At 39.2% G+C, this 10,000-nt stretch overlaps 1 protein-coding gene across 1 annotated transcript in view; it reads left to right on the forward strand.

Moving 5' to 3' along the window:
• The first annotated feature begins 765 nt into the window (after positions 1-765).
• The window catches only part of LOC144977577 (uncharacterized), a 31,930-nt gene continuing 22,695 nt past the window's right edge, over positions 766-10,000 (forward strand). The window contains exon 1 of the mRNA XM_078922944.1: positions 766-806. The gene's annotated coding sequence lies outside the window, so the exon portion shown is untranslated. The remainder of the gene's footprint in view (positions 807-10,000) is intronic.

A 10,000-nucleotide genomic window follows, 5' to 3' on the forward strand; every position in this document is an offset into this window, starting at 1 on the left:
CTACTACTACTGCAACCACCAACACAACATCATCCTCACTACCACAATTACTACAATCACTACCATTAGGATTTGGAGCTGTACTTCATTTGAAATAAATAAACTTTTGGGCTGTATTTGGCAATGTGTTTATATATCATAATATAGTTCTAATCAGTTATCTATTTAGATCTATACAATATTTAAACACGGTACCAAATACCATCAAAACTCCCTTTTTTTGTGTGCGGAAATTCCTCTTTCGGCATTGAAATTCCTCCGAGTGGTGCCTGAAATTCCTGTGAGTCAAATTGAAAATTGAAGTCTCTGCAAATTTTATATCCTCGTCAAATTTCCAATGCCCGTATCTAAGGAGTTAACTTTGCCCATTGATTTGACTGTGCGTGGAAATGGTGCCTCACATCAAAGTCGATTTTCTCAAAACTTGATTTTTAAACTCTCCCTACTTCAAACGGTCATATCTAGGCAATGAAGAATTAGAATTTTATAAATTTGGTATCAAATTTTAAAGCATAAAATAAGCTATGATTGGGTACAAAAAAAAAAAAACAAAAATTGAAAAATCCGACTTAATACCGTTTCGAGGCGGAGGGTCACAATTTTTCTACATCTTTTTAATCGTGGGATCGACCAATCGGGATGCAAATCAGTATTTCCCAATTAGAGACTGTTTGGATAAAAATATATTTGCTTAACAAAATATGTAATTAGAAAAATAAACAGTCTGTCTGTCACATGCTGAATTTGAGTGTATAAATTATCAGTCAGTGTCAGCTATCAATCTCTTCACAATTTCACGACGACGGGTGAGTCCGCTTTGCTCTTTTATTTTTTTATTTTGAATCGCTACTCTAAACTTTGGTTCTTTTTCATTTTGAAATACATTGAGTTTATTCATATTTTTGTAGAATTCTTTTCTTTACTGGGATTTATTTTTATATTTCTTTCAAGTCCAAATGAATGAAAGATGGGTTTGCAATAAGCATTTTCTGAGATATGAAAGAAATATAGAAATTTATTATTTGTGCTGTGTTGATTTTCAAATCAAATAGTGAAGTTGTGCTTCGAAAATCTGCCATAGAGTATCAAAGTTATACTGTGTTGGTTATCGATATAAAATATTTAAGTTGTGATTTTACAATATGTCATAGATTAGAAAACGTTGTACTGTATTAATTATCGATACAAAATATTTAAGTTGTGATTTTACAATCTGTCACAGATTATCATAATTGCAATGTGTATGTATGTATTGTGTGTGTGTGTGTGTTTGTGTGTGTGTGTGTGTGTGTGTGTGTGACCGATACAAAATATTTAAGTTGCGTTTCTGATTGGGTCAGCGTGGCTCAGAAGTACGGTCTTTGTTTTGTACCCGAAGGGTACATGGTTCGAACATACGCTGCGTTGTGCGGCTTTGAGCAACTCATCTCGCCTTAGCTCATTTTGCTGCGCTGCACTGCGGCTGACGTCCGGGTTATTCCAGTCTTCCCTTGAAAAAGAGGGAATGAATTCGTCCAAATCGACTTCCATTTCTAATGCGCAGCGCTCTCCGGTCAAGGAAGCTTAAGTACAAGGGTTGCCGGTACTTGTTTCGGCTCGAAACGGGGGCATCGTCCCCAATGCGCCTGAGAGGTGTTTCCTCATTACTTCTCTCGGTCTTAACCCTCTCCAAACCAACTATAGGAAAATCGTCACATTCGTTACGAGACAACCAACATTTTTCTTATTCAAATTTCTTTTGTACATCATAACATTTTCAAGAAAATGAACAGTGTGTTGTAGAGCATGTTATACTAAAGAAATTATGCATCGCAAGAACTTTACTGCTATTGTGTTTGAGTGATAAAAAATCTATTTTTGTGTGAGTTGGGTGTGAAGTATTGGGGAAAATCTTGAAAATGGCTGGTAAGGATAGGGTTAAACCAGTCAGTTGTAATCGTCTCCCGCCGGGCATTGAGGGGATAGGGGCTGGATTGCGCCATTATCGAGGCGTTGTCCCAGAGTTCCTATATATACATGGACTTGCGAAGTTTTACATCAACCTTCTCAACGTCCCTGCTCCTACCCCACAATGGAGTGCAATACTCCGTGGTGGAATAGCATAGTGCCAGGCGAAAGTCCTCAGAAGTGCTTGTGCCGCTATGTGGTCTAGTGGTATGACACTCGCTTTCGGATCAGAAGGTCCTGGGTTCGAGCTTCGCTCGGCGCATAGTTGAGTTCTGGTGCAAAATGATTACCGGCCGGAAACAGCTTTGTCAATGTCGGAAAAATAGTAATATCGCCCAAAAGGCGTCATGTCTCGGTCTACATATTTCGTGTTGCTGTTGACCAGGAACCCATTGTAAAGCGCTTTGAGCACGTTTAGTGGATATTGCTCTATATAAAAGCTCAAGTTTGATCAGCACCCCAAGTTCTTTCCCGCCAGTTACCTCAGAAGACTGTTTCGTTTCTCTATCTTCCGGGCAACTCCTTTGAGATGGACCCGATAGGTAAGGCTGTGGTCGAGCGTAAACCCATGGTACTTCGGATTTGGGAGAATCTGGTCCCCGATGGGGAAGTACAGTATGAGGGTGCCAGCCACTGCATAGATGGAATGCTGTGCCACTGTTTTTTAAAGTGTCATTCTTATCAAAGTAGGATCGTAACATCTCACTGAGTTGCCTCTCGAGATGGGTTCATGACTTAGTTTGAGTAACGAATGCCTAAAAGTCCGCAAATCCCAGCCTCAGGGAAGAAGTGTTCGGCATGCCGCTAACAACATTGTGTCAGAACAGATCCCCGAGGGACCCGATTCCTCAGTTTCCTGACTGTGCTCGTGGTGTATCGTTGTGCAACATGGAACTGAATTTCCCCTAGGATTAAGGTTAACACCTTCAAAGTCTTTTTGCAACTGATAATTTTTGCAAGTTTGAGCGTTAACCCTTCACAACCATCCGTAATGTACACCTCTGATAGGTCTATGAATACAGCACCATTTATGCTCTGTTCTGCTCAAAACTGCTCCATAAGGTCAATGGCCTGCTCCTGTGTACCTCTTTTTCCTGAAGCCCGCCTGCTCGGGTGGCAGGGTTGCGTCTAGAACTAGCCCCTATCGGTTCAGTAACAAACGCTCCAGACATTTGTAAATAGAAGTAATACGAGTCTGTAACTGTTACCTCCCTTCGCCAGCGTCATTGGCTTCAGGATGGCAACAATCTAGGCTTCCCTAAACCCAGATTCGTCATCATATCAGGACATCTACCATCAATCCCTTCTCTTCCATTCTTAACATTGCTAGTTGCTGTACCAACTTCTTTGGGATTGAACGGGGAAATCTAGTTCGATTCTGCGTCCGGAGGTAGCGAGTCCAAAATCGCACGGTATGCCTTGTGGAGACCGTGCTCGAATGACTGATTGATTCGAGACTCTTTTGCTACGGTTCTTTATATTCTTGGCAATTGTGTCTGCCTCACTTTCTGGTGCAGCAGCCTTTGCAAATTCCGGTTGGGATCCAATTTTTTTCAGTATATCCTGCCAACGTTGCTTCCTTCTCTCTGCCAGAGACTGAAGTAATCTATCAGCTACGTCCTGGGACCGGGTCTGCTGGTACTCCTTGTATTTTCCCTACTTGGGAGGAGAAGCAGGGCAGACCTGCTCAATATAGAGAAAAAAATTCCTCCCACTTAGCCACCTGCAGAGTTGGAGAGTCTGCAATCTCGGGATTGTCACTCCAGTTGTAACGTTGCGGTCTGTGTTGCCTAGGCGTGAAGGTCGAGGACTGTTTGCTGAACCTGCAAAGGATTTCCATTGGCTTCTTTCGTCACGAGGGTTAGGTCAGGAGTATACACCTTCTTATGGCGGATGCCCCTGAAGATATTCTTGGTCGTAAGATCATATACAAGGTGCAGATCGTTACAGTCCATCCATATTTGAAGTTTTTTACCAGTCTCGTTGCAGTATCTGTATCCCCACTCGTGGTGGTGGCTAGTAAAGTCAAATGGAGCTGATAAGGACTTTGTGCTGATAATGATTTTGTGATGGGAAGAAGTATTCCCTCATAAAGACATACACAAAACCACATAGATATCTCCTCTCAAGAAAACAGAAAACCAGATTGACCATCTATGTATCAATAAAACTTTTAGAAGATCTCGCCAGAATGTAAAAGTGCACAGGGGTGCTGATGTTGCCTTAGACCACGACCTTTTGGTGGCATAAATCAAAATAAAACTAAGACGGATTGACATAAAAGAAGCAAGACCTACATCATGCAATGTCATCAAACTTAATGACAAAGGGATCGAGACTATAATGGTCTCGGACAATAACGAAGTCTGATACTTCATTGTCCAAGACGTGGGAAAGTCCGAGCCTACTAAAACCAAGCAATGTATAGAGTCAGACTTTGTCTATCACTATCAAGTCGAGGACTACTTGTGCGGAGTCTCAGACTAGAGATTTCAATCTATTTTTAACTGGGGATTCCCTTGGAAAGTATGACAAAAAGTCACAGAAATGTGTTACTTTTCCAGCTTCCAGCTGCACATGAAAAGTATGACAGAAATCATATCTATCTCTGCTTCTTATTTGTTTTGATCGTTTTTTCCCACAAAGGAGACTTTCAGAAGCTCATAATAATCCTGTCCCGAACAACGGTCCCGGCAACTGTCCTTCCTCTTTCTGTTGTATTGCCAGGGTTCATCCATGTCATTTTCAGAGTCAGAGCCGCTCTAACTTGATTCAGACTCAGAAGAATCTGGAGGTAGTGGAGGGAGACAAAGAAAGTCCGGATCGTTGTGCAGCATTACGCAGACAACAATGACCTTACAAGCTCTCGTTGGTTTGAGTTGTAGATCTGCTCGCAAACAGCTCGAGTTGCGCTGTGTAAATGATTGTACTGCCATTTTCTGAGAGTACGACGATTACTGAGATGCATCATCATTGGCGAACCTTTACCTACTGTCACCAATTATGATCCATTGAAGAGGCCTCTGGTTTCCTTCAAATGCCCCGAACAGTGGTGACAGCCTGAGCACTGGGGCATCATGTACAGAGCCAGACCAATTTGCGACTACGTTGGTGAAAATAAGGTCTTCGTCACAAACTACCTGGAGCGAAATTTGTCTCTAAGAAATAGAGAGAGGGGCGGGAAGAGGAGAGAGAAAATAGTGTGAGACTAGTTGGCGGGTGTAAAATTGTTTGTGAATGTGTGTAATTTAAAAAAAATAAGTATAGGTAACCATGCCACTTATATGATGCTTATCTATATATTGCCATGTTCTAAGCGCTGCACAATTACTTTCCCCAGCCAGTAGCACATATCATTTTGATATTTATTAGTCCCAGACAACGCTAATTACGTTTTTCATAGTCGGGCTTCATGAATAGCTTGTAATCGTTTTAGTCAGTTACAATGGAAAAAGTCTCGGAAATTCCTCAAAGTCCTGGTCCACGAATCTGATCCCAGTCCTAGGACCAATCAAACGAGAACACAAGGAATGGTTGAGTGAAGACACGCACCATAAAAGCGAGGAAAAGATAAATCGTAAGATAACTATGTTGAACAATCGGGGTCGGAAATAATAGTCTGGGACAATGCCGTAGCCTATGTAATATGCTGACACACTAATGATGGAATTGCATTGCGTCTAACGAGATTACGGGGTAAAACGCAGGTACCAATAACGGAAACAATGCTATTATGCATTATATTAGCCTTGATGATACCTATTTACTATAGTCCGTTCCAAGTACCGTACACATGGGATATCGCAAATTCATTCAAAGTTGCGAAATATAATGACCTGATTTTTTGCATGCGACAAACAGTTTTCTCACAATGCCCAATTCCTTTGATCTTGTCATCGTTTGCAATAAAATATGACTCAATCTTCATAATGTTTACAGTAATGGTGTATTGATTCTCTTTCCCGTGTGTAAGATATTCACAACAAAGTTGCATTCATTGGCGTAGCTTAGCAAATCATTTTGGGTTGTTTAAAAAGTGTTTGAAATAGTGTAACAATAGATATCACTTAAATAGTAATTAACAGTGTTGATAAATGCTCACAGCGTTTACAATTTAGCTCTTCCCTGGTGGACAACGAACATGTAATAGATTGGAAGACACAAACAACCCATGAGGTACTTATACATTTCTAGACAAAGACATTGATGTTAAAAAAACAACAAGAAAATAAAACAAAACAACAAATAACAGGGAATCCTCGAACTTTTACGCCCGTCTTCAATAGGAGAAAGAGAAATGTCTTTCAAAAAGACATAATTCCCGACCAACTGTTGAGCAAAACAACTCATAATGGTCGCACAAAACCCACTGGTCACTCATCGAGCAGCGTACAAGTTTGTCATTCTTGTTCACTGAGGAGGGGGAGGGGGCTTTGAATTTGATAATGTGAAATGGAACTGAATCTAAAATTCTTTATCCATGTCATTTTTGTACAGTATAACATTTCAAAGGAACCGCAGTTTTCAAATACAAGGGGTGCATAATCAAATTGATATAATTATTAATTTGTCCTCTCCATTCTGAGTTCCTTGTTGTGGGCAATCTGTTAATAATATGGCTATTCGCCAATGCCATGAAAAAGAAAACCGCGCTTCGCCTCACTGGAGAAATACTTGAAAATTTTCCTCATTGTGACAATTTTTCATGTTTAATCCATATTGTTATCATTTTTTTTAATGAATGCAAACATCTTAATAGGAAGCTACGCCTCTGGCTTTCAACTGTTAAAATGAAACAATTGTTTATGTCAAGTGTGTACAAAGACTACTATTTGCTGTGTCATTTTAAACCCAGGGTGGCAAGGTTAGTGAGTAGTACTCATGAATCTCGTGAAACGTAAACCGCTGGTCAAGCCTCTGGGGAGTTCAGTGATCGTAATCACAACACAATTCACTGTAATAATAGTGTTATTATAAACCATCCATTTGTTCACTCATCCCAGACCCTTCGCTTTTTAGATACCGTAAACAAGAAAAATCTCAAAGTTTGATACTGTAACCGGTGAAAAAAAATCGGCTTAATGTCACAAAACATTCTAGTGTTTGAGCCTATTTTCTATAACATCCATCAGAAGGTTCTGAAGATATACACCTCAACGCGGGCACACGGGTTGTGGAAGGGACTATAAATTTGATACAAATTGCTAACTAACCATATATATTATACCCATATATTGTGTTATGCGTAAATCGTTATCTTGTACTATCTTTCTTTGTCAATATTTATTGTTTTAAAAGGTTATACTGACTGGTTGCATTTTGTCCATTTCATTTAATACGATATCTTTAAGTCACGGCAAATTTTGCTGTCAACAGATATGAAAAAGAAAAGTTGCGTTCAGTTCAGTTACACTAAGTTTGTTTTGAGGGAAGATACTGTACACGAGGGTGATCACTGTTTGCCACAGTTGCCAACAAAATGGTTGAAACAGGAGTTTTTAAATGAAAACATGCCAATTTTGAGAAAAACAAGATGAATGTAAAATTAGAATGTCAAAATCTTTCAGCATAGTTCATTAAAACGTTTGATAAAATCTCTCATATATGTAACTGCTGAGGCCCTTTCGGATAAGGATTAAAAAGTCCCATTACCAAGAGTAGCATGAAAATAAAGGTGAATACTATTTTAAATGTAATCGCATATATGAAATGATTACAAGATGTGAGTGGAAAACTCTTTATTTGTGATAGTAAGAAAACTGACTTTGTTGGGAAATCCTTTGTACATGGAAGTCTGTCATCAATCAATAAAAACACGACTACAAATATATGCTGACCTACAGATTGGTTCAGGACCGGCTAGATTCATTTTTCAGCAGGATTCGACATCGCCATGGAGGGAATAACAACTCCACATCACTCCAATTCAAATAGGGTCTAAGAGATCTTCTATTGAAGAGAGGTGTATTTCCATCAGACAAATGTAACAGCACCATGATAGGGGAAGCTGAAAACACCACTGTATAAAGGGAAAGGCCCAACGCAACAGATCCGACTTTGCTACCTTTTGTCCAGACCCATTCTTCTCCAAGCGAGTATCACCAACATGCTCTTTATTATATAAGGGGATCAGTAGGAAAAACTGTGGCCAAAAGGTGAAGTGTGTAAAATGAAAAATATCTATATCACCTTCCAAATGGAGATTTCCAAGATTTTATAAATCTTTGCTTACCCAAACAAAGAACAACGGCGGTCTAATATTTTCCAGTGATATGTATTAAATTATCAGAAAATGCAACACCACATTAAGAAAATACTTTGCCGGTACAGGGGTCTATTTCTGCAGTTACACCTCATCGTACTCGCAAAATCACCAGCAATGTCATTTGTAGTGTAAGCACCCATGTTTCTCCATATAGAGCAGTAAAATTAGGTGCCCCAAACGTAAACAAAGGTCAAGAAGCACATGGCAAACCACATGTTCATGTCTTGACAGCTCAAGTTCCAATGTAAATTATAGAAAAAAATAACCTTTAAAATTTGGCTGTTAGGTGGCAAAAGAAACACATATTCCTAAATACTCGATCATGCATCAAATAATGTCTAGATATGGATATTTTATGGAACAAAAGGTAAAATTTATCAAAAGTTACAGTCTATCTATTTTTAGACCAGAGTAAATTATTGCGCTGGTGTGAACAAGACGAGAATTATTCGGAGCCTGGTTTTCAGAATAATTTAGCCTTATATTACTATTTCTGCAACTGTTAGATTTTATGTAAACATATTTTCAATACTGAAAGTGTATTGCCTACAACTCAAACTACAAAATTGGGAGACCTATATTGTGCGTAAATTATTCCGGTCCCTAACGAAAATCACAAGCAACTTGTTATTGTTTACGTTTGGGGCACCTAATTTTACTGCTCTATATTTGGGAGCACGGCAAACATTCACAGAAACATCGCAACAGAGGACAGTCATATGCATCAAATCAGAATCGAATCCAGCAGACTTTTTTGAAATATGATTTATCACTGTCAAGAATTGTTGATCAGGGACATGTATAACCACAATAATGTAGGCACTCTACGTCACAATCCAACAAAAAAATATACTTTTCCTCAATCACCAATGAAGGATATTGCATTCTATGAAAGTACCTACAAGTCCGGTATTGGGTAGCAATGACTATCCCGCACAAATCTTTGGGCCTCTTTTTCGCTCACGAAGTGCCCAAATTCGCGACAAAATATGGGACGAAGCCGTTTGGTACATGCTATTTTAAAAAATTAATTACGACGCTGTTTATCGATGAATATGACTGAAAGTTGGCACACAGTTAGAAAAAAGGTCATTTTAGATTATGTCGAGCGACAAAACTCGTACAATTACCAAAAGACCGTTAAAAATAGATTTTTACTCTTTGGAGTAAAATATTTCTAAAACTAACGGGCATGTAGGTTTTGTCGCTGACAAGGTAATACATGAACATTTCTTCTTTTAGGTTGTAAAATTTCATATGAATATGACGAGTACTTTTCCCGTATTTTTCAAAACACTATCCTAATTTGTTCTTCATTTGTAAAAGACAAAGCCATTTTGCCCCCCCTACAGCCCGAATCACAAGTTCAAAACGATTTGGCACCAAACAGCGGCTGAGCGAGTCGTGGCAAAGCGCTTTCTGATTGGTTGACCTCGTTTTAAAGTTCATGACTAGTCAAAATGTCTACGCGGTCTCACTGGCAGAGGGGTGTTCATCGTCTGCCATTGCGTTTGGGTTCAATAAACAGCTGATAATTTGACTGTTTAATTTACAAGAATTTAAGAAATTATAATGTTAAAAGTTTTCGATTGCAATATGATCTACAATCTCAGCATGGATTTAATTATTGTGTTCCAAGTCACGCTCTATCAGTAACCTTTGTCCCCTTGTCCAATTTCTCTTTTCCTTCTATATTTCTTTTGTTTACGTACGCAATCCCTCTCTCTCCCTCTCTCTCTCTCTCTCTCTCTCTCTCTCTCTCTCTCTCTCTCTCTCTGTGTGTGTGTG

The sequence above is a fragment of the Berghia stephanieae genome, chromosome 7, assembly GCF_034508935.2.
Source record: "Berghia stephanieae isolate SIO BIC M18660-M18661 chromosome 7, UCSD_Bste_1.3, whole genome shotgun sequence".
NCBI lineage: Eukaryota > Metazoa > Mollusca > Gastropoda > Nudibranchia > Aeolidiidae > Berghia > Berghia stephanieae.